Here is a 25277-nt window from a genome sequence, read left to right as displayed (position 1 = left end):
TATAAATAGACCTTTGTTAAAAGGTCCTCAATTAAATACACACACACACACACATGCACACACATTATGTAAGTGAGCAATATATTTCTTGCTTGAACCCTGACTGGTAAAGAAGTCAAGTCTGCATGTGGGTGATTATGCTGGGTAACATGTCTTCTCATACAAAAGATAGTTCGTCGACACAATCTTAGAAATAATTTTTGACATTGCCCATTCCTTACTCCCAAGTTCTTTCCAAAAGAAAAGTTCCAACACTGTTTAGTGCAGGGGCATGCTCATCCAAGCATCTCGTCTCCAAAGGTGACTACTTTGATGGAAGCATTATTCAGTTAGAGATTAAAGTTCTGGATGCTTATTGGTTTTAATGTCTCATGACATTAGCATTGCATTTTATGACATCTATTTATCACTTCCCATAAGAAAATAGGTACCTTGGAAATTTTGAGTGGATAATCAAATTTTTTAACTACCCAGGCCCCAGTAGGAAAAACAAGAAATGTCTGTTATACTAAAAAGGAGAGAAAGAAAGAGATTGATTTGAGGAGAGATTTGGCTTCATGGGATACAGGGAAATAAATAATATTGCTTCCAAAAATCATATTTCATTAAGTAGACACATGTAAAATTAGTTTCATGTTGTGAGGAACAAGTTGCCTATGATTTTAGTCATAAAATATGCTAATGCTTGAAGAATCATTTATTTCCTTAGACTCCCCAAGAATCAGCTTTCTTTTTTAGAATATTGACATTTAAGAAAAACTTGAAACCTGACCTGGCTCATTCTGTACTTAGAGTCAGTAAATTTCATAAAGCTGGTGTTAAGCTATCCTCTTTCTTTTATCTGTACATAGTGTACTATATTGAGCTATTATTTGCTTAAAAATACATGATGAACATTTTGAAAGTTCTCGGTGTTTTTAATTTAGATTTGCCCAATCATAGAAATTAAAGATGGAAAAATAAGATTCTTCCTCTTACTATGAACTGTAGTCCTCAGTCCAGACTTGATTCTCCTTTTCTGATTAATTAAGCTAAAAGAAGGGAAAATAAGCCTTCTCGGCAATTGCTTCCATTATCTCAGGATTTCTGGACTAGCATTATCTTTTTAATGAAATGTCATTACTCGACTGATTTACCCCTAACAAATCATGTCTCTTGCTCTTGGCATTACACTTCAAACTTATTGGTCAAAAGAGGCTGTGTCTCTATTAGCTGCAGTTTATTGGAACAAAAGACGTCATTGCAATTAACTATATCAAGATTGGCTTAGAAAAGACAGAGATGTGGAACTCCCCAGTCCACTCTGTTTGAGACCATAGAAACAAGGAAATTCAACCTGACTTTTAATCATATTTAATTTATATGATAGAATTATTAGTACAAATATGGTTTTCAATAACTTAATGTTTCTAGTCCTTTTTGTTTGCTTGCTTTTACCCAAAAGACAAAATGGATTTTTAAATCTAATATTATTTTGGAGATCCCCTTAATTTTGCTTTCCTCTCTTAACTACAGCTCCATATTAAACTCAGGGAGCTAAGAGTAAGAGAGATGGTGTAAATCATATAGTTGCTAACCACATTTGACACATGAGTAAACTAAACCCAAAGGCTGATTCATCATTATCCCTTCCAAACTTTCATCTAATATTTACTAATAAGATATAATAGACTGTGCGTTTGAGAACAACATTTGAAAAATATATAATCTGTCTCCCAGGAGTTAGGCCAAATATTTTTTAAACAATTCAGAATTCTACTAAAATGTCTCATTTGTTTCAAATCAGAGTTATTTCAAAACCACACTCATTGATGAGGCTTCCCCAGTCCAATGTAAATAAACTGAGAACAATGCAAGGCTAATTTGGCCCTTATCATATGCCATGTTAGCTAGCTATATTTTCATGTATTTCTCTTTTCCTCCTAACCAAATTTTAAACTCTTTATTCTTTCTTTCTCCCAATATACCTTGCTCCTGGCTTTCCATATAATCAGCTAGACTGCTTGAAGAAAGTTATTGGCAACCTATAATCCACAGCTCTTTATTCCAGTTCATTAAATGGTGATGCCAGCATTGGTTTGGGGGAAAAAAATGCATTTAATTTGCTTTACAAATACACAGAGGAATGAGGTGATTGATCTTAGCAGAAAGAAGCCAACACACGCCTGATGAAAATGTAACAGCGCTTAAAAGCAAACATGTGATTTGAACACGGAAGAACTCTAGTGAACCCCAACTATCCTCCTTGAGTGGTCAGAATTGTCTTGTTGAGTGTTCAGCCTAAGACTAGCATTTAGGATCAATCAGTACAACAAAGAAGGTAAAATCCTTTCACTTCAACTTAACCTATAAACTCACAAGCTGAGAATGTTTTCTCATTTTGGCTGGAAAAACTAAATAAGGATGGTTTTGAAGGAATAGACTTAAAATGCCTCATATATAGGTCCTGTGACATTTATTTTTCTGCTTCTTTGTTTAAATAAACAGTGGAGTCTCCATAAGAATTTTAATTTGTCTAAAATATTAATTAGTTAGACCTAAAAATGTTTCCCTCTTTATTACTTTCTGACATCCCTTGGAAAGAATTTTTAACCAATAGGAAAAAATTAAAGTTTATATTGGATAACATTTTCTCAAGTCCATTTGGCTAGGTCAGTAGGTTTGGAATTTGGCAGTGCTTGTAATTTTTAATTTCACTGCACTTTGAAATTTTGCTGACTGAATAGAACTAACTAAAGGAATCAGAGAATGATTGATTATAGGAATTTTTCAAATATTGCCTAAAATATGGAGAAAAAGACATGAGAGAGTAATAGTAAGTTGAAAGACAAGGGAACCATTCAGCAGATTAAACAGAATTTTAGAAAGACAGGTACTGACAAAATAGACAATGTATGAAAAGAGAGACCCAAAAAGAATTATTTTATTCCTTGTGGTTATAACTGTTACTTCTTTCTTATAGAACAAAGTTAATATTTAGATGGACTAAGGGATATTTTAGTAATAAAAGTATAAATCAGGATTAAAAGTGTAAGATGAAAAGTTTGAATGATTTACAGAAATTTTTCCATGCCCTGACTACAAATGAATACAATTTTTTGCATTACCTGAAATATGAGACCATTTTCTCTCTCAATAGACATCTTCATTTCCAAGGTGGGCTTCTCAGGGGGGTCATGAACCTCATAATTTTTCACAAACTGAGAATGTCTAAGCACAATGTGACATCCTGGAGAAAGAATATCAACCATATAGAAGTGTCAAGGGTCACATCAACATGGACTAAATCACTGTTCTAACATGTAGAATATTTTGGAAAGAAAAGACTTTGGGAGAATGATTGATTTGAATCTGAATTTCCCTGTAGACATCTTTGGAGCAAGTGCTGTTTGGCTCTGGGGAATGAGCTTCCTGTTACAAATCAAGTCTGGTCAGAAGAGTGAGCCTTCCGATAAGCATAGGATACCTACAATGTCAGAGACCACAGCAAGTGGCCAAGGAACCTACAGGTTCTCTTCAACCCCCTTCAATCACAAGCTCAAACACAAAAGTAAAGGATAAATACCATTTCCAAGGAATTTTTCTATAGGCATATTTACATGAGAAAGAAGTCTTATAGGGTAGAGAACACAAAGTAAGAATTTGCCATTGTGAAGAACTAGCCTTTGCATAGCTTAAAAATTCATTCCAATTTAGTTCAACAGATCTTTTTTTCAGCCTCTATTATGTGACAAGCTTTACAGCACAATTTGAGGCTCAGAGAAGGAAGGAAATCAACAACAAAAGAGCAAGAGGAAGGACAGTTTGCACCAGGAAATGGAGATAAAGTCAGACAAAATACAACCAGCACAGTTTGAGTCTTCCAATGGAAGATCATTGGTAGGGGTACAATGTTGTGGTCTTGAATAATTAGCTCAGAAATGCCTATTCTACCCTTTGGTTGGGACCCCTGGGCCCAGACTCCAACAATAGTCCCCTGGTGCCCACTAAGCATCGTTGTCCTCTCAAAGGAGTTAATGAGACCAAGAACAGCTTTCTCATAGCTGTGTCTGGAAACTTCATGGAGAAAAACAGGGATAATTTAAATGTGTAATAGGGAAAAGGAGGCATGAAATCAGCAATACTCTCTCAAAAGTAATTGTAACTCTGAACTAGGGAAAGGGTATTTGACAATGTAACTCATGAAATGTATTAGTCAAATTAATTCAATGTGGCTCAGATATGAGTGTAGCCACATGAATGAAAATAACTAATAAGCAGGAAGAGGAAGAAAGAGGGATGTCTACTGCAAATTTGAAATAATAGCTACTAGGGTGCCATAAAGTCTTAAGATTTGTTGGATTTTCTTTATGTCATAGGAGTTACATACCCTGACTCTGTGGGATTGCCTACTGAGTATTTCTTCATGGATGTGCCTCAAGCATCTAAAACACATGTCCAAAACTAGATCCATTATTTTAAAATTCCAAAATAGAGTGATATAATTTATGTTTGCTCAAAGGTCTCTAGAAGCTCAAAGGCAGGAGAACTGACTACAGTGTAGGTGTCAAGGAAGGCTTCACAGAAGAGGCAAACCTTGAGCCACTTGTTGAATAGTGAGCAGGAGCTCACAAGGCGAATGGGTGCAGGAACAGGATTGCAGGCAGAGTAGAGCACACAGAAAGGCAAGCAGGCAGGAAGGGCATGGGGTGTTTTAAGAATTTCAAAGAATGTAGCTGGTGTATGGGTGGTGATAGAAGATGCAACAGGAGAGGAAGCAGGAGTCATATTATAAAAGGCCTTTATTAAATTGAAATTGTATCCAGCAGTCAATGGGAAGTTACTGAAAGATATAAAGAAGGAGAGTTATATGGTCATATTTGTGTTCCTAGGAGATCCTTCTGGGAGCACTGTGGAGAGTGGCTCAGAGGCATGCAAGACTGACAGCCACACTCAATAAGAACTGGAATAGAGCCATGTAACTGACACTTGAGAGGCATAGGCATATGGGAGCAAGAGCACAAAGGCCGACCCTGTGGAACTTCACAAGATAGCAAAAGCTGGGAGTAAAGGAGAAGGAGCAATTAAGAATGATGCTCAAAATTCAAGCTTGTGTGAGTGGTTAGCAATGGCCCAAGGTGCCAAGGCCTCCAGCAGAAGAGAAGGAGCAGGGTTTGGAATGGGGCTGGAGGCAATGAGAATTCTTTGGGACATATTGAGGTCCCAGTGGGTCTTTCTGGTAGAAACGTCAAGGAGGAAACTGGAGAGGGAGATCTGTAGAGCAGAAGAAAGGTCTTACCAGAGGTAAGGATTTGGGAGTCATGGGCCTGGCTAGGGTCAGGCATGGGACTAACAAGCACTCCTAAGTGAGGCTCAAGTAAGAAGAGGGCTGAGAACAGAACTCTGGGGGCAAAAGCAGATATGAAGCAGTCTCCTTGGGACAAGATTGTATGCAGACCCACCTCTTCACCCACAACAAGTTGGCATAATCGGAAGGAGAAGAGTGTGGATAGTGGTTCCAAGAGAGGATTCCCACTCTGTGAAGTTCTGGGATTAGGAAGATGGAGCCTGGCTCTACTGTACGGGGTCTTTCAGCAACACAACTATTAGAAACTAGGTGCACTTAGAAGAATGACTTTTAGGAAGCCCGTGTAAAGGCTCCCAGCATAACTGCACCACCAATGTCGGGTTGAAAGTGCTCCACATGGAACCAGAAATGAAACCTAAAAATTAATGGATGAAATTATAATGTGTGGTGATGTGTGCAAGCTTGTGTGTACAGTTGATCCTCATTATTCACAAAGTCTGTATATGCAAATTCACCAACTAAAAATGTATTTGTAACACCCAAAATCAACACTCGCAGCATTTTTGGTCACTCATAGGTAGGCATGGAGTGGCCAAAAAACTGAGTCCCTGATGTGCACATTCCCAGCTGAGGTGGGACAAGCCAACGCTCTGCCTTCTTCTTTCAGCTCTCATGCTATAAACACATCTCGTCTTCACAGTCTATGCAATGCCAAGCTTTTCACATGTCTGTGCTTGTTGGTGACTTCGCTGTGTAAAACAGCCCCTAGGCACAGTGCTGAAGTGCTGTCTGGTGTTCCTAAGCACAAGAAGGCTGTGCTGTGATGTGCTTTACAGAGAAAATGCATGTGCTAGATAAGGCTAATTCTGGCATGAGTTACAGTGATGTTGGCCATGAGTTAAATGTTAACGAATCAACAACATATATTAAATAAGGTGTCTTTAAGCAAAGACACATATAAGCAAGGTTATGTATTGTTTGCTTAATGAAAATGTTGTGACCAGAGGCTCACCGGAACCTAACTGTTTCCTCTAGAAGCAATGATATTTATGGCAACCTTACAGAACATAACTACTACAAATAACAAGAATTGACAGTGTAGGTATAAGGCTGGAACAAGCCAAGAACTCCTAATTTACTCAAAATGGTTTGTTATAAGCACAGAAATTTAGAGGATGGGCAGGGTGTTGAGGTTTTGTTTGGGTTTCTCAGGCCAAAACCAAAAAGCAACAATGAAACAATTTGAACTGACTGATCATTCATTGCAGTGGCATGAACTGAAGATGGAAAAGTACATCATAGAGTCCTGGGTCCCAGCTCGCTTTATACTTGCTCTGTGACCTTGGACAAGCATTTCCCCTCTCTGAATCCTCATGCCTCACCTGTGAAATGAGGCGATGACACCATATGAACTCTCAGATACCTGTCAGCTCTGCCAGTTCATGAGTCTGCAACCAGTCCCAACGCAAGAGATAGTTTGTCATGAATTATGGCTGCAGGACTCCATAAGGCTTAGGAAGAAATATTTACTGGAAGTGCATTTCCTGCATTTTCCAGAGCAGCGTGAGGACAGAATCATTAGATTCTTGATTGAAGGATTCTGGAACTTTTATTTAGTTTTAACTTCAATGACAGAAATGAACCCAAAGGAAAACTGTAAAACTGACAGAGTAAAATAACCTCCATTATTTCAAACTTAATGTAATTAAAAATAGAAACAGCATAAAGAGAAGAGTATCTACTTGTGATTATTTAAAGCAAATGGCTTGAACGATCGAAGCTGGACCCAAATGATGTGCACGCCAGGCTGCTCTGAGTCCCCTGATTCTCTTTTAGGTTTTCCCAGAAGACCTCAGTATATCTCACCAACAATTGCGTGCTCCATTAAGCACTTGGCAAAGAACTGGATGGACATGTGTAACCCAGACGTTTCTGTGGAAGGTTAGTCCTCCCAGATGGAGTCTTCATCTTAAGAATGTGTGCAGGATTAAGATGTAATCCATTGCTTCAAAGAACACAATGATGCACAAAATAAAATGCTCAACTTTAGTTTTTCTCCAGAAGAATTCTTTAACTGTAGAGGATACATTAATAAACAGAATCCTCTATTTAATGAAATGTCACCTCCCTTTCATCTAAATTGTCAGAGGGTAACTCTAAGAAGTAATGGGAAAGTTTGAAAAGATTAAACACACACACACACACACACACACACACACACACATGCATCACCTTGCTTTATCATTTTTTTTAACCAATGAGAAAATTTCCATAGCTACATGCAGGCCCATAGCTAACATCAGTGGTGGTCCAGCCACCTTCCCTTTTCCCATCTGCATCCTACTTGGAGGGGGCCTTGTATGCTTGTATCACCAGCACATAGTGATAGCAGTCAACACTCAAAACGGCAAACCTACAGACCTCACAGGCACTGATCATGGATTTGGAGACCCTGGGCCAGGGAATCTGAAGTTCTGGGTGCTCAGAATATGGTCTGGAAGCAGACATGGGCTCTGGTTGAGCATCTCCCTTGGTTCCTCAAGCTCTTCACCCTGTGGGGTGGGACATGGCTAACCTGGCATATGTGCACCTCTCTCAAGATGTCATTTTATTCTCTCTCCACATATGATAACACACATGTCTTTGCATCAATTTCCTAAGCAGCCTTCCAACCCTAAGTGTCTCATCACATCAAAAGTGGCCCCTCTTGGAGGATCTGAAGCACAGAAATATGTTGCAATGTCTGTGATATAGCTGTGATAAGTTCATGAAAACACACTGGAATGAACTTCTGGGGTTAAAATTAAAGTTTCTCTTATATAGAAGCAGCTGAAGTCCTAAAATAAAGAAAATCAACATTTCACTGAGAAACAACTATGTACTCTTATTCATGTTCATGAAATACAGAAAAGCATAATCACTGCTCTGTCTCCGTTTAATAAACTTCCCCAGAAGCACCATGAAAGCTCTATGACCCATGCTTGTCTTTGGCACCTGGCTCACTGTCTGGCATGTTGTGGATGATCAATAAATATTTGTTGAATAAATAAATTTAATTCATTCTTTTAATCTACAGAACTTCAGCGCCTTTATTCTAAACAATTGGTTTAATTTCAAAACCCACATAATAAAATAGACTTGCGTTTCCTATCCCATGTCTGTTTCTATGACTGCAAATGTTTTTAATCTTAAGAAATGCATATAGCCACATGGTGTGGCATTGTTTACTCAGCTATTCTTCATTATGAGAACTCACTTTACTTATGTAGTACTCTTCAAAAGATTATGTGAGCTTTCAGCTTTTGGCTTCAGGCAACAAACTGGGCCCTGGTAGCAGCAGCAGTGAGGAGACAGTCACCAGTCAGAAAGACCCAGGAGAGTGAGGAGACCCTGTCACCACCTTTCCTTCAGAGCATCTTCACGACATGGCATCTGTTGGCATCAACCAAGATCCATGGCCTTTCATGTCTGTTTACTTTGCTCTTGTCATCTTTTCCTCTCTAAACTTCATGGCAGTCAGACGTCTACACACCAAGCCAAGTAACTGCTGCAGCAGAGGCAAGAAGACTCTTGAGCCAGCTAGGATCTGGGGAACAGTGGAAAGGTAGGATCTGTTGGGTTGCTTTGCCCAAGATAAAAGGCATTAAAAGCATTTAGATATTTTTTAGTTGATACTTATAGTGCCACGATGAAAGTTAACATCTATGATAAAGGTATTTTTAAAATTACAAATTTTAGTTATGAGATTTGTAATCATACTGTGATTGTGTTTTGTTAGATGAAAAGAAGTAAGGTACAAAACTGCATACCCTCAGGGCTGGCGGTCAGTCCAGATGTGCTGGTATGGCCAACCTGGCCTAGTACTAGTGAATAGTGTCCTCCTGCTGCAGTGGCCCATCCTCAAGGGTCCCTCGACCATCCCCACCATCCAACCACTAAAGGGTTACAGTGGATCAGTGCCTCTGATACACAGGTCATTCAACATTTTAAATATTACTGAGTATGATCCTATTTTTTAACAAATATATACGTGTGTGTGTGTGTGTGTGTGTGTGTGTAAAGAGAGAAAATACACCAAAATGCATGGCAGTGATTATACTGAAAGCTGGAATTGTGAGTGATTTTTATTTTCTTCCTTCTGTTTGCAGGGTTTCCATGATTTTCTACAGTAAGCATATATTGCCATTATGGCAACAGGAAACAAGAACAAGACTGTTATTTTTTAAAAGAGAGAGAGGCTCTTCAAAGAAAATAAATCATCTCACTATTCACTCATACCTAATGCATTCCTGGTAGCAATTTACTAAATTGCACATGCACTAAGGTTAATCAATAAATCTGGGTGACTACTATGAACACAGCATACGGAATGCCAAGTAATATAAAACAGGACCTCTGTCGAGGAGTTCACGATTAGTTTGGTGCTAAGACACATCACATCTCTCTCTCACACACACACACACACATACACAGCTCTTCCAATCTTTCTTCAAATATCATGGTCCCCAGGAGGCCTACCCTGACCATTGTGCTTAACACTGCAGCCCCACCTCCAACTGGGCACACTGGCTTCTCCTTACCCGGCTCTAATCTATCTTTCTCCATACCACATAGCACCTCCTGCAAGAGCCCTGAAGCAGCAGTACAAGCCAGTGTATTTTCAGCGCCCACTGAAGCTATAGGCTGTCAGGAGAGGCAAAAGGAACAGAGACCTAAATGCTGCCAAGAAAGTGCTATGGAGGAAGGTAGGACAAAGAGATGAGGAGGAAACAGTCAGACTTGAAAGAATTAGTTTACCTAATCCTCAAGTCCCTAATCTGGAGGGATAAATGAAAGGCCACAAACAGCAAGCCAATTTTTTTTTAATTGAAGGGCACTTTAGTCATCAGAGTAACGACTTCACTTCATTGCAATTTCAGGTATAGGGAAATTTAATCCTATAATTCTAGTGGATACAAGCTAAGGTTCTCTAACCAAAAATTTGACCTGGACTTGAATTTGGGCTTCACATATGTTATCTCTGTGACCTGGAGAAGGTTATTAACACCTCTAAGCATCAGTTTCCCAACCCACAGGATGAGGATAATAGCAGAGCCCACTGTAAGGGATTGAATGACAGGGTGATTGTGGAGCCCTTTACTCAGTGCAGTGAAGAAAGCCAGTGCCTGACTTGGCGAATGGGGCTTCATTGAGAGGGGAGGAGCACAGACCTGACGCTGGGCAAGTGCAGTTCTGCATGCTGGTCCTCTCCCTCCCTCTGCCTTAGAAGGGGCAGGTGTGTAGAAGTGGACTGAGCTGTCTCAGTGCAAAGCTGTAATGACACAGCATGCAGAGGCAGTCCCATTATCTGCCGCGGTATAAGACATGCATCTTTACTAACTCCCACCTCCTCCCCTCCTGGGAGAGCCTTCCTTTGTTTTGCCAGTCCCTATAATCTCACTGCATGGTTGACACATGCTAGCAGGGCTAGCGACGAAGGTTGAGCAGACTCACACGCTCAGTGAGTAAAGATGTCCTCTGTGTCCCAGGGACATGGAGAAATCCAATTGCAAAAAGCTCTGCTTTCCTCCTACCCCCACATTTGCAGAATATCCCTGGAAGTGCTCAGTCTGTGGAAAGAATAACCAAAGTGACAACGTTCTCCTTCAGCTATTCAGGAGATCTTCAAAACAGTCATTTTGCTCTGAAAGGGGGAAAAAGCCTCCTTAATTATACCACGCTATGAGGGATGTGTCTGGGGTTGAGGGAGCTTCAAATGTTCTTAAGAGACAGTTTTAAGGTCACACAGAAGAAGGTAGTAGTCTTTTCAAGAGGTCAATTTGACCCTAACACCCAGGTCTCAGTGTTTTCCTAAGCAAGACACCACTCTTGGCAGTCCTCAGAGACATGAGCAGAACACATGTTCCACAGATTTCTTGAAATCAGTTTCCCCTCTGTGGGACAACAAAGATCAACGATCTTCTTTGGCCCAAAGGGGAATGGTTGTTTGTGGCATCATGCCACATGTGTTAGCATCTTCTCTGTCCTCCCTGTGCTTTGGATACAGGACTGTAATCTTGTGGAGCATTTATATTACACAGTGCCACAGTCGATCATTTAGAAAATAAATTTTACTCCTACTCTTGCACGGCCCCTCAGGTGACACATCACCTAGTCACTACAGCCTGCATATTCATCTTGTCTATGTCTTTTTAATCCACGCAAAACCCAAAAAATATCATGAATCTAAAACTAAAAGAAACAATTCTCATTTCCTGGCCCTAGAACTAAATGCATTTTTTAACCCAATTTTGAACCAAGGCTCTTTTCTAAGCTCTCTTGAATCTATCTAAAGCAGAACCAAATCTAGTTTCCTGATTATTAATCTGGAACTAAATTAGAATTTTATTTTATCTCATTCTATGTATGTATTTATTTATTTGAAATGGAGTCTTGCTCTGTTGCCCAGGCTCGAGTACAGTGGCATGATCTCAGCTCACTGCAACCTCCGTCTCCCAGGTTCAAGTGATTCTCCTGCCTCAGCCTCCCTCCTGCCCAGCTACTATTGGGATTACAGGCATGCACCACCACACCTGGCTAATTTTTGTATTTTTAGTAGAGACAAGGTTTCACCATTTTGGCCAGGCTGGTCTCAAACTCCTGACCTCAAGTGATTCACCTGCCTCAGCCTCTCAAAGTGCTGCGATTACAGGTGGGAGTCATTGTGCCTGGCCTTAAACCAGAATTTTTTAAACTCTTCTCTAGCCTGGGTGACACAGTGAAACCTCATCTCTACCAAAAAAAAAAAAAAAAATAGCCAGGCATAGTGGTGCATGCCTATAGTCCTAACTACTTGGGAGACTGAGGTGGGAGGATCATTTGAGCCCAGGACACCAAAGTTGCATTGAGCTATGATGGCACCACTGCACTCCAGGCTGGTCAACAGAGCAAGACCCTATCTCAAACAAAACAAAACAAAACAAAACAGAACTCTTCTCTGAACAAAATGTGCCCCAAACCAACCCTTCATGCCATTTGATTAAAGCAGTTATGAAACATCCTGGTGTCACATGCTTCTTTTGGAGACAGTGGGGCATGGAGGCCTGAAAACAATTTGATATTACTGCAATAAAAAGTACAACAGTGGTGGAAGATGGAACTTTAATCCACTGCTCAAAGTGTAGTCAGTGATCTGCAATAAATCAGACTAGATATCCTCAGTAGTAATATGCCTCATTTGGGTAACATCAGAAATAGGTCATGAGTCAACACTAGGTAAGTCCATCAGAGGCCAGACACAGGCAAGAGTAAGGATCCAGTGGAAGTTATGGGCTGGGTGGGCAGGAATGAGCCAGGCAGATTATGCAGGAGGCCAACTGAGGCAGGATTCAAGAGACTGGATCAGGAACCTGGAAGCTAGCAGGAAATTGAGGAAGAAAGAATACATGGTAAGAAAGTCATCAAAAAAGGATCAATGTCCAAAAAGACCTTAATAATGATGAGACATTCTCTGGTTACTGAGAAGATGATTGCTGAATGGCCTAACCAGGATAACTTAGGCTGAGGTTCCAGGAGATGACTGTCACAGTTTTCTAAAGTGTAGCCTAACCCACAACTGGGCTTCTGGAAAATATGTATACCTCATATATAGCATATGCACTTGCATGCTTTTGTATGAATGAGTTCCTGCAGATCTGAGGTATAGGTTTGCTATTATTTTCTTATATGTATGATGTACAGCTCACTCAGACAAGAATAAGTCTTGTAAGATAATGTCTCTAAGTGCTGCTCTATTCACCATAGCAAAGACATGGAATCAACCTAGGTTCCCATCAGCAAATAATTGGGTAAAGAAAATGTGGTACATATACACCATAGAATCCTGCACAATCATAAAAAATAATGAAATCATGTCCTTTCCAGCAACAAGAATGCAGTTGGAGGCCATTATCCTAAGCAAATTAATGCAGGAACAGAAAACCAAATACCACACGCTCTCACTCATAAGTGGGAGCTAAACAATGGATACACTTGGACAATAAAGATGGCAACAGTAGACACTGGGGACTCAAAAAGGGAGAGCAGAGGGAGGAGGGCAAGGGCTAAAAAACTACCCACAGGGTTTCCATCCTTCTACTTATGTGATGGGATGATTTGTACCCCAAACCTCAGCATCCCACAATAAACCCATGTAACAAACCTGTACATGTACCCCTGAATCTAAAATAAAGGTTGAAATTATAAAAAATAAAAGAAATGCTGCTGATCTGGGTTTTTCCCCCTTTTGACATTAGACTCTTGACTCTGATAATCAGAAAAATACCACCTGGTATTTCTCTTTAACACGACTGGAAGGGTTCTTTAATCCTAAACTTAATACAGGTAACCAAAGGATATTTTCAGACCAACATGAAATCTAATCTTCATGCATCTCCATACCCAAGCATAACACACATGCAGAAGGTTCTGATACCAAGCTGGCTCAAATTCGCTGAGGAGCAGCTAAAGAAAAGTTGTGATGTCATTGGGATCCTTTTCTGGATGTCTCACATATTCTTGTCCCCAAAGAGGGGTTTGTCCTACACAATTATTTTTCTGGAATCACATTTCATATCAAATCTCCTACCTGCTCAGAAAGAAGTCAATGATCTCCCACTATCAATTAGAGAAAACTCATACTCTGGTATACCTTTGGGTTTCTTTTCCACTATCACCTTCCATAGATCTTTCATATTAGCCATGCAGAGCTACTTGCTGTGTTCAGCCAGATCTCACTCACACTTTCCCACCTGTATGCTTTGCTCAGGCAGTTCCTCAGCCTGGAATATCCATTTCCCATTCTGTTCCCTGGGTTTAAGTCCTACCTATCCCAAATCATAAACCCTTCGCTTGACTATTACTAGTTCCTAGCAGCTTAATCCCTTGAATTATAATTTGCAACACTACTCCAGTAACTTTTCTGCATGCCCTGCCTTTGGGTCAGATGATCATACTCAATTCACTCCCATTTAGTTTTGAGGAATTTGTCAATTGTATAGCACTCTCAGGGAGGAGCATTTAACATGTGAACAAATGCCAAAATGAGAGTGAAAGAGATAATACACTTTTACAATCGTTTGAAAGTGTTGTGTTTTGAACATGTCAAGTTAGGGACGTGTCTCAATGACACACACATCTCCACTCAAAAATTCAAAATTCAAAAAGCATTCTTCCAGATGGAGGAAGAATGTGACTTCAGGGAAAAAGTACCAGGGGAGTTTTTAAGGGTGACGGAACTGTTCCATAACCTGATTGTGGTAGTTGCAACCCGAATCCAAAAATGTGTTAAAATTCATATAACCGAACACAAAATGAATGAAAAAACCCATTTTACTACATGATTTTTTAATTATTGTTTTGCCAGAGAAGTTAACTACACTTTATTAGTCATTATTTTTCTGAAAACAGGGTCAACCAGGGTCTGATTTTGCATTCACTCACTCCAAGGAGATAAACAGTATTTGTTGTGTGTTGGGGAGAAAGAAGAGGGGGCTGGGAGAAAGAGAATGTTTTATGCCAAACAATACTGTACAGTTTTAAAACTTGGGCCCTTAGTATACGTAGCACCAGACTTAATTTGCAATTTCCTTTCTCACATACCTTAAAACAAGACCTTAATACAAATATAACATACAGATTTTATATACAGCTTTTCTTCACCTGACCTAGACCTTTATATTTATTTTCATTCATTATTTCTTATCTAATTCGTTTAGTTATTTCAACTAAACCTGCTGCAGGTGACGCAGGCAATTTGTTTCAGAGCCATAAAACTATACGTGCTTTTATTGTTACTACAGGTTTCCAAAGTATGCAGTAATTTCATCATCTGCCTGACATGTTTTATCAGGTTAATAATTCATTTCTACGTTATTCATGGTTTGATGACTATGGTAAAATCTAGATATATGAATGATACATTTTCTAACATAGTATCTTTTCGGTTGTTTCTTTACCTCAATCTAATTTCCATCCTCACCTAATTCTATAACAATCCTAATTGAAACCCACAAGGGGTAGTTAAAATTCAGGCTCAACTGAAAAAGGATTTAAATGAGTTCTTAATGGAACCCAGAGACCTGCCAAATTTAAAAGCTGCCTAATTCCTAGCCAGGTGATAAAAGACTTTCAACAGTAGAAAGGTGCGGCCCAGAATCTCCGCGGATCTTAACTGTGCTCCATGGTGGCCAGGCCATGTTTTGAGATTTTTGTTGTTGGTTTTGTTCTTTTTCTCTTCAAAAAAGCAAAAACAAACACAGTGTAAAAGCTTTCCTCATAATAACTTCCTAAAAAGCACTTTTTCTCAGCCAGGTTATATACATTGCATGTTTTATGATATATCGCTATTTTGCATAACAGCAATTAAGGTGCAAAATCAACAACAAAAATGATGAAAATGTGGAGTCTGGAAAATTCTTAGCAAAATGCTCATGCAGAATTAATTTCTATACTTAATTAATATACCCTTTGCATATGAAGTCACTGGGCTTTAGAAGGATAAGATTCTAACTTAAATCTCAAAAAAAAAAAAAAAAGAAAAAAAGTTTCTGATAAAGATGAAATTATTACCTCAGTTCTCTGCTTCATTTAAAATTGCTTTAATGGAGGGCAATTTGACCTAGGGAAAACTGGCCAGCCTAAAATCAAACACTGGCCAGCCTAAAATCAAAAATCAATATACAAAAATGGGGGAAGGGCAGCTTTTTCCAATTACTCACATCCAAACTTTCGCAGCTTTAAAAGTACTTGACCATTTTCTCCAATTCTGGCACAGTACTTTTCTTTCTCGAGGAAAGAAATTTAATGGTTAAATACAAGAATCCTCTTCCGTGACAAATAATTGTGTCTTTCCCGGATGTCTTCTAACAATTTCTCACTGGAAATTTTTAGATAGAAAGTTTGAGGAAATTCCTGCCCAGAAAGGAATATAACTATGGAAACTTTAAAACTCAGTTTCACAGTATACCATGCAACTAATCACCACATACAAACAAGAGAGAACTTTCTTCAGTCAAGACATTGCAGTCGTATAAAGCACAATAATGAATCATCACGGTAAAGTAGAGGTTATATTTGGGGCCTCTTTTCTGTTGTTGCCACCCCAGATAGCTAGCATACTGCTCTGTTAGAGAATATGAGACTCAGTCATTGTCAGTTCAGAAACCAGCCATGAAGCATGTCCCATGTCCATCACCTAGAAGGAACCACACCAGGCAACAGAACTGAGAGGGGCTGTCTCATTTGATTCTCTTTTCCAGCGTTCTGCGTGTGACTGTCACTGGGTGATATGGTTTGGCTGTGTCCCCACCCAAATCTCAACTCAAATTTTAATCCCCATAATCCCCACATGTCAAGGGAGGGATCTGGTGGGAGGTGATTGGATCATTGGCAGTTTCCCCCATACTATTCTCCAGATAGTGAGTGAGTTCTCATGAAATCCGATGGTTTTATAAATGGCAGTTTCCCCTGGGCTCTTCTTTCCTTCCTACTGCCTTGTGAAGAAGGTGCCTTGCTTCCCCTTTGCCTTCTACCATGATTGTAAGTTTCCTGAGGCCTCCCCAGTCCTGCAGAACCGCGAGTCAATTAAACCTCTTTTCTTTATTAATTACTCAGTCTTGGGTAGTATCTTTATAGCACTGTGAAAACAGACTAATACACTGTGGGGGTGTCAAAATGGTTTCTTCTGGCAGACTCTCATATTTTCTTAGCCTGACAACAATCATCTCATTATTACTGACCCATTATCATAAGAATAAAGCCCGCTTTAAACTGTTGTTTCCCACAGAGGTGATGGATTTGTGAAACTCCATGCAAATTCTCCTGGGCTTATTTGTGAGTAACTGGTAGAGAAAAGGCATAAGCTATGGCCAAAGAACAGGGCAAAACAGGTGACCTGTGTGGAGATCAAACCCATAGTCTTGTTAGCACATTCTACACCTAACCCCTCTGAGAGGCCTCAGGGAACTGAATAGAAGATAACAGTACTAAGACTCGGTCATCAAGAAAGACAAGGAGCTGGGGAGATGAACACAAATGAATAGGTACTTGATGTGGAGAGTAACCAACTATGTCTTTGGGAGATAACATGGATATTAAACAGATGATTAAATCTTGTAAAGTATATAATAGTTCTGTGAATGTTAAAATCTTTGTTTTTGAAATTAAGTCAAGAATTAATCATATAGCCATTTTAAATAAAACACACACACAAACTCTGAAAGTGTCTTTGCCTCAACTAACAGCAGTTAGAACAGTTTTCTAATTACTTAATTAATAAGGAACTCAAAATTAACTTTTAAAACTAAACTGCTAGAGTTATTTTTATGCCTTGATGTTTACATTTCAAGCAAACAAGTCTTTGGACATAAATTTTCTTTTGGAATTGCCTCGGTTGTCTGCTTTGTTGTGTCGGCATGGTGTTGTTGAAAGGGAACTTGGTGATTCTCCACTTCAACCTTCAACTTTTTTCTTTTATAGATGAGAGGACTTGGATGGCTATGCACTCTGGTGAAGGAGGACCAAAAGCTTGAGCACAGCATCTGACTTCCAAGCTGGTGCTCACTGCACTACAGCAAGCTGACTGCACTGATTTATAGTAAATTAACAAAAGAGAGGGAAAAGGAGACAAATCTATCCTTTGACTTGACTACTATGAGAATGTCATTTTATTCTCTCATGGTTTCTGTAACTCAGATCACAGATAGATCCATCCATGCCTGTTCAGCTTGAAGTCAAGAATATGTGGCAGTTTACTTGAGAAATAGAAGCAGCATCAAAATAGATATTGGAAGTGTTTACTTTACAAATAATATCTTAAGTTAAAAATTGAATAATAGCTGGGGATCCATGGTCCTTTAGCTCAGTCATCCCTTCAATGTTTCTGAGAGGAATGCATGTTCAGAAAGGAAGACCAAGAAAATTCACATTTATTACCCAGAGACTTTGCACCAAAGCCCATGATAGTTCCACTTATGTCAAGGCCAGAGAAAGATTAAGTGGCCTCTTACCCCTCTATTGCCCCAGCCTACACTGAAGTCTCCTCTTCATCTTATCACTCTGATGACAACCAAAGCTTAGTCCAAGGAAATGTGCTAAGGGAAATGAAGGGAAAGCAAGAATTTGCCTGTGGGGCCTAGGACTTGTCTAACTTCCTTCCACAAGGCCTCTTTAGGAAGGAAAAGTCTAAAACAAAACCAACACAAGTTCAGACCCTCAACTCATTCTCCAATTACACCAAAGCTCCACAGCCTGTACTGTGGGCCAATCAATATCCTTGACCCTGATTCATTCTTATCAGAACTCCTCTCCTTGACTTGCCCTAGGGAAGAAAAAGCAAATGCAAAACCTTGTGCTCCCACTAAAATCAAATCCTGCATTGAACCTTGTATAGTGTAAACACATCCCAACGGAGACCAGATTTAAATAGAAACTTACAGGCTAGACACCCAGCATCACCTCCCCCTGATTGTAATTGATAGCAATTATCCCTGATTGCCTTCAGACAGCCATTTGCTTTTGCTCAGGCATAGGAGATGAAGAGCATCTACCCTTTCTGCAAATATATAATAAAATCCTTTACCTGATCTGAGAACCCTGAATTTTTGTCCTAATTTTCTCAGCCCCCAGAACATCCATTTGAAAGCAGGAAAAGAAATTTAGTTGAAATCACTGGGGAAAAGGAATATAGTTTAAACCACTGAGGAAAAAAAAAGACAACAACAACTACAACTGCAACAAAAAATAAAGCCCTCTTATTTCTTCTCTTGGATTGCAGTTTACTTTCAATCATCCTTTGTTAGCCTTAGTGTATTTTGGCCTCTGTCTCCCACAGGAGTTCAAGCTACCATGATACCATGAAAGACTAAACAAGGAGCAATAGTCAATAGGGTCAACACATGCCACTTGGTCCAGAGGGCATTTGGCCAGGTTCCGTCCTCCCCTCTCACACAAACCCACTCTTACTTCCTGAAACCTTTTTCCATTCATGCTTAGATCCATTTGGGGGAAATTTTCTGAGTAAAAACTGGATTGCATCTCGTTAGGTCTGGTGGTTCTTGGCTTGACAGGGAGGAAAGCCAATATATAAATAGACTCACTTTGCCCATTTTTCTGTAAGAAAAGTGATTTTTTGGCTGGGTGCAGTGGCTCACGCCTGTAATCCCAGCACTTCAGGAGGCCAAGGTGGGTGGATCACCTGAGGTCAGGAGTTTGAGACCAGCCTGGCCAACATGGTGAAACCCCGTCTCTACTAAAAACACAATAATTAGCCACGTGTGGTGGTGGGTGCCTGTAATCCCAGCTACTCAGGAAGCTGAGGAAGGAGAATTGCTTGAACCTGGGAGGCAGAGGTTGCAGTGAGCTGAGATCATGTCACTGCACTCCAGCCTGGGCAACAGAGCAAGACTCTGTCTCAGAAAAGAAAAAAGAAGAAAGAAAGGTGATTTCTCACTTTAAAAGCTCCACCATTGTAGAGTAAAAGCCCATATGGTTTAGGTTCTGCGTTCGTATGGGTCATGTTGGCTCTGTGGCCCACCAACGGTTGCTGCCATCTGAGGGAAAGGGCAACTTCATTATTTGCCCTCAATGTGTTGTTACAGGTGGACCAGATTTTGCCTCTTGCAGCCCCAGAAGAGCAAGAAAACTTCATTTAGGTTTCACATTAATGATGGATAGCCACTGAGTCAAGTGTGGGACCAATCACATAATGCAATCTGGACATTATTTGGAAGAATTGAATCCTTGAATCCAGCCTATTCACATAAAGAATTGTCTATTTCCCTGTCTGATTCATTGGCTGCCATTACTCGCATGTCTCAGAAGAGTTATAGTTTAACAAACTTTTTCGATTCGTGAGATACAAGTACATTAAAATCACCAAGATGGCCATCTATCCTAAGAGCTGAAATAACCCTTTTACCCCATTGGTAGACTCTTACCCATTTTCAACTTAGGGGAAAATTTCTTACTGGCTGCCCTTTTCTAAGTGGTAGAGCTGAGAACAGGACCCCAATTTCCTGGCTCTTGTGTTCCTCTTGGTTTTAGAATTACATACACACTTTTGGTGTGCCTCTTTGGCTCCAGCTATGTTATTAAACTATTATTACCTAACAATACTCCCATTAATCACCATGACAGATGGAAACCAGCCCTGGTCGTGTTCTCTGAACTCAATGTCAAACAGTCCCAATGCTAATGGAGATGACGCCAGCCATGAATTAGCTCTAAAAGCTTCTGTTTATCCCTCCACCCCTTTTCTTATTACTTTTCATTGCAATGCCTTTTTCTTGTCACAAGACTCCATACTTCTATATGGAACGACTCCTCGTGGAATTCTGAGAAATGGTTTTCTGTTGACAGACACCATATAATGATGATAAACGATGGACAAGTCAGCAATCTAAAAACTGTTATTCCCCTAGAAGCACACTTCCAAATACATGGAGTATTTCTACAGGCTTAAGCAGCAGAACGCTGCAAACCTGGAAAAAATTCTCCATTCAGCCTCCTTTCACAGACTAAGGAAAAGAAGTGATACTAAACAGAAAATGTAAATCACCTGTAAGGTAATACGCCCCAAATGATGCCTTAAAGTGTTGAAGGTACATAAACAGTTTCTTTACAAAAGAGCTTTGTCCTGATTTAACTATGAATGGGAATGTTGGTTCTCCTTGCTTCCTCTGAATAAATTACAGCTTGTAGTAAGAGTGCTACATAATAGTGAATGTCTTCCTCTGAAAAGATGCATATACTTTTTAAACTTTTAGTTGAAAGCCGTTTAACATCCTACCTCTTAAGAAACTACTAGATATGTAATTCCTCACAACTAACAGGTTATTAGCAGAAAAAAAGGTATATGATAAAGATGCATTTTAGCAGCCCAGAAAAGCATAGGACAATTAATTAAATTTCCTCTACAGCTCACATTGAAGGATGCTAAAAACATTTCAAAAGATGGCATTTTATAGTCTGGTTGGATGAAAATTTTCTACTTCACTGATCCCACTGAGAGAGAAAAAGAGAAAATATCATGAAAGAGGAAGGACACTCCAAAAGTCGCTGCTGCTGTTGCTATTGACATCACTATTGATATCTTGCTATTGATCGATTCAGTTACTAAGTACCATAGGCCAAACACAGCTTTGAGGTCCAATGCAGTAGCCACTAGCCACATGTGATGATTAAAAATTAAATTAATTAAAATTAAATAAAACTTCAACTTCAGTTTTTAGTACAGTAGCCCATTTCAAGTGTTCAATAGGCACATGTGACTAGGGGCTGCCATATTGAATAGTGCAAATGGGAGAACATCATCAGTTCACTTCGACAGCACTGGCAGAGAGTAATCATTTATTTATCCACTAAGTAAACAGTTGTTGAATGCAGTGGTCACCAAAACAAAGTTTGTGCACTCAAGGAATTTACATTCTACAAGAGGTAGACAGACAAGAAACAATAAGACAAATAAACGGACAAGATCATTTTACCTAGCATTAATGGAATACAACCAGGCGATAGGGTAGACAATTGACTGGACTGGAGGTGGGGTGGAGATGGGGGCTAGTTTTAATTTTTTAGTTTAGCTTTAATTAGGTAGCCACTGAAGCCCTCATTTAGGAGGTAACAATAAGCAGAATGTCAAATGACAAGAAAGAGGCAGCCATGGAAATCCAGGGACAGGGCATTCCATTCAAAAGCAAAAGAAAGTGCTCAGGCCCTAATGTAGGAAGCATCTGGAGCACCCAAGGGACAGGAAGAAGGCAAGCTGGCTGGCATGTAGACAGATGCATGGTAGGAGGTGACATCAGACCTATCAACATGAACCAGGTCCAGTAGGGCCTTGCCAGTCATGAGGGAGGGTTCAGATTTTATCCTTCAAGGAACCAAATTATCACTCCCTTCAACCTCTCAGTTTAGAAAATATGCTTTGAAAAATAACTCATTCTGTTATTTCTCACCAAAAGAGATTGCCCACTGAACTATATACTTAAAAATTATAAAGATGGTAGAACTTATTTAAAAAAAAAGAAAAACAATTACCATCAAAAGCATGGACCAGATTTGCAGGCAACTGCTACTAGGAATAATCAAACCTTATACTTATTCAGCACTTGCTCTGTAAGTCATGCAGAATTCTATGAACATCTCATGACTTCCTCTAACATCTTTTAAGTATTAGTATAGTTCATAGAGAACGAGTAACTACAAAAAATAAAAAATAAAAGGCAGAGTGACTGGCTTAGAAGCAAACTCCACACCAATAGCTCAGTGCTTGACATTGTATAACTTGCAAGACCACCCAGATAAATAGCAGAATCACCCTTCCCATTTACAAGAGAAAATACGATTATTTGCTTCAGTTAGTAACAAAATAAAAATAGACTCATATATTTCAGTGATGGAAGGAAACCTGTCAAATCCCTTTTTTATAGTTGAGGAAATTGAAGAGAAAAGGTAAGTTACTTTTCATTGGCACATGGCAAAGGGTTTTCTACTATTATGTAGATGAATTAATCATTTTTAAAATGAGGTAAAATTGGTTTTATTCATGAACTAAGCAAGTACACGTGCACGTTAGGGATGAAATTGATTGTTCAAAACTCTTTCATGAGCACACTCTCTGTTTCACCTTTTGTTCCGAGTCTGTGAGCTCAGATAGTACTCTCATACTTCGGCAGACGTGACGCTGCCAGACAAAGTGATCTGAGAGTGCAGGTAAGTGTGAGAGGATAGAGTAGACACCAAAGGGACCCCTGGATTTCACTGAAATCACAAGGAACAGAAGATTCACTGGGGACACAACTGCCTGTTGGTAAAGAGCAGATCACTGTGTCCCCAGTGAATCTTCTGTATTTCTCACAGTTGGAGGTGTACACAGGCAAAGGCGATCCTTATTAAAATCTTCCCAAGATATACAGACGAGCCCTGCCTACCACTAATCTTGGCTTCTGCAAAAAATGGGGGTTTAAAATAAAAAAAAAACATGCAAAAGTGAGTTTCTACCTTATTTCTCTTTTCTCCTTCTCTCCTGACAGTGTCTTGCACAATCAAACCTCAATGCTTCCTTCATTTTCCTTTTCAACAGAGGGGCTAATTACTGTTCAACTTTTAGCATACTTCTTATATTGGCTATTTCTTTTTTCAAGCATTTTATACAAAATGCCCAAGTTTGAAATTACAGAAACCTAAAGTAAATAAGAAATACTTTTTCTGCTTTTAAGAAACCTTGTTCTAATTAGGTGGTTCCTTTTTAGGTCCAGATGCTAAGTTGGAAAGTTTTTTGTTTTTTGTTTTTTGTTTTCCTGAAAGAGTAAGATGTAACAAAGTTACGATTTTTGGAACATTTTCTATGTCTAAGTCCTTGTAATGTTTGTTACCCGGCTACTGCTTGTGGAGAATGAGCTGAAAGAGATTGTGGAGGGTACAAGGTTAATGACTGAAGTAACAAGACCTAAAAGACAGGAACCCTGACCCTTCCACAGGCTAAGTGGCTAGGCCGGGTCATGAGGTAAGACGATCATGTCTTCAGGCTTCTGGTCTCCCTCACTAAAACAAAGATGACACTGACCATTAGTTAATGACTAGAGTGATGTTTGTGCACGGGCGGATCATGAGGTCAGGAGATCGAGACCATCCTGGCTAACCCAGTGAAACCCCGTCTCTACTAAAAAATACAAAAAAAAAAAAAAACTAGCCGGGCAAGGTGGCGGGCGCCTGTAATCCCAGCTGCTCGGGAGGCTGAGGCAGGAGAATGGTGTGAACCCGGGAGGCGGAGCTTGCAGTGAGCTGAGATCCGGCCACTGCACTCCAGCCTGGGCGACAGAGCGAGACTCCGTCTCAAAAAAAAAAAAAAAAAAAAAAAAAAAAAGATCTTTAGAAATATTATGAAATAGATAAACACATCAACTGAATTAGCTCTTCCCACTTCTTTGCAAAATACAATTAATCTCTTCTAGAAAAGCCATTAGGAACCGTAAACATGATCTAAGTGAGAAATCATAGATTAGGGGTGAAAAAACATAAAGTGTTGATTGCTCAGTATTTCTAGGGAAGGGTACTGGGCTGCAGAGAGCCAGATGGATTCCAGTTAGGACTGACTCTGGCAACTGAGGATTACTGCCTGTTGGTAAAGAGCAGACCAAAAGAGAAGCAGCACCTCAGTGCAAATCATACACATGTGTATGATGTCAGACCCAGAATTGGAGTGACCAGAGACAGCAGACCCCCAAAATCTAAGTAGATTATATCCACAGACTCTGGACAAAAACAGAATAGCCCACATAAAAAATCAAGCCTCTAACATATCTAATATACTGAGAGCAATGCCACTGGAACTCTTGAAATGGTGAGAGAAACACAAGCTGTCTTGCTATACATAATTTTATCCACAATTTATTATTTTCAAAAAAAGATGGCCACAGAATGCACCTTACAATAAATCCAGTAAAAATCATCCCGTTTTTGCAAAGAGTACCTAGTGCTAATAATCCCAAATTAAAATGTATGAGCATAATGAACAGTCATCATCATCATAATATATCTTCCATCACAAAACATTTCACCAAAATCATTCTTGTCACAAGCACTAAAATCCTGATGTCTGGACAAAGACATAAAATATAATCTAGTCCCAAGTTTAATATTTTCTGCAGAGGATGTGGTTTTATTTGTTGTTAATCCCAACTCTTGCTGGAACACACTTTTCTAATTCGTCCAGATAGTTGTCAACATGTTGCCCAAGTTGCCCTTTCCTTCCTGGGCTGCTGTTCCTTGTGGTATTTTGCAATAACTCATAAATGACTTGCCTTGCCACTATCTCTGCTCTAAAAAGTAAACTGCATTTTTCTGTCTGTTTTGGAAAAAATAAAAATTTTTCAAAATAACAGAGCCACCAGATCAAAGAGGCCTGATCATGTATACAAGCCCAAGAAAGCCACTCCTCACTGAGTCAGAGTTATGAATGAACAGCTTTGGC

At 39.5% G+C, this 25277-nt stretch overlaps 1 long non-coding RNA gene across 1 annotated transcript in view; it reads right to left on the bottom strand.

The window, feature by feature from the left end:
• Nucleotides 1-25277, bottom strand: part of LOC119618262 (uncharacterized) — a 230138-nt gene that overhangs the window by 153090 nt on the left and 51771 nt on the right. The gene's annotated exons all lie outside the window — the stretch shown is intronic.

The sequence above is a fragment of the Chlorocebus sabaeus genome, chromosome 7, assembly GCF_047675955.1.
Source record: "Chlorocebus sabaeus isolate Y175 chromosome 7, mChlSab1.0.hap1, whole genome shotgun sequence".
Taxonomy (NCBI): domain Eukaryota; kingdom Metazoa; phylum Chordata; class Mammalia; order Primates; family Cercopithecidae; genus Chlorocebus; species Chlorocebus sabaeus.
This window is presented reverse-complemented; position numbering and strand designations above follow the sequence as displayed.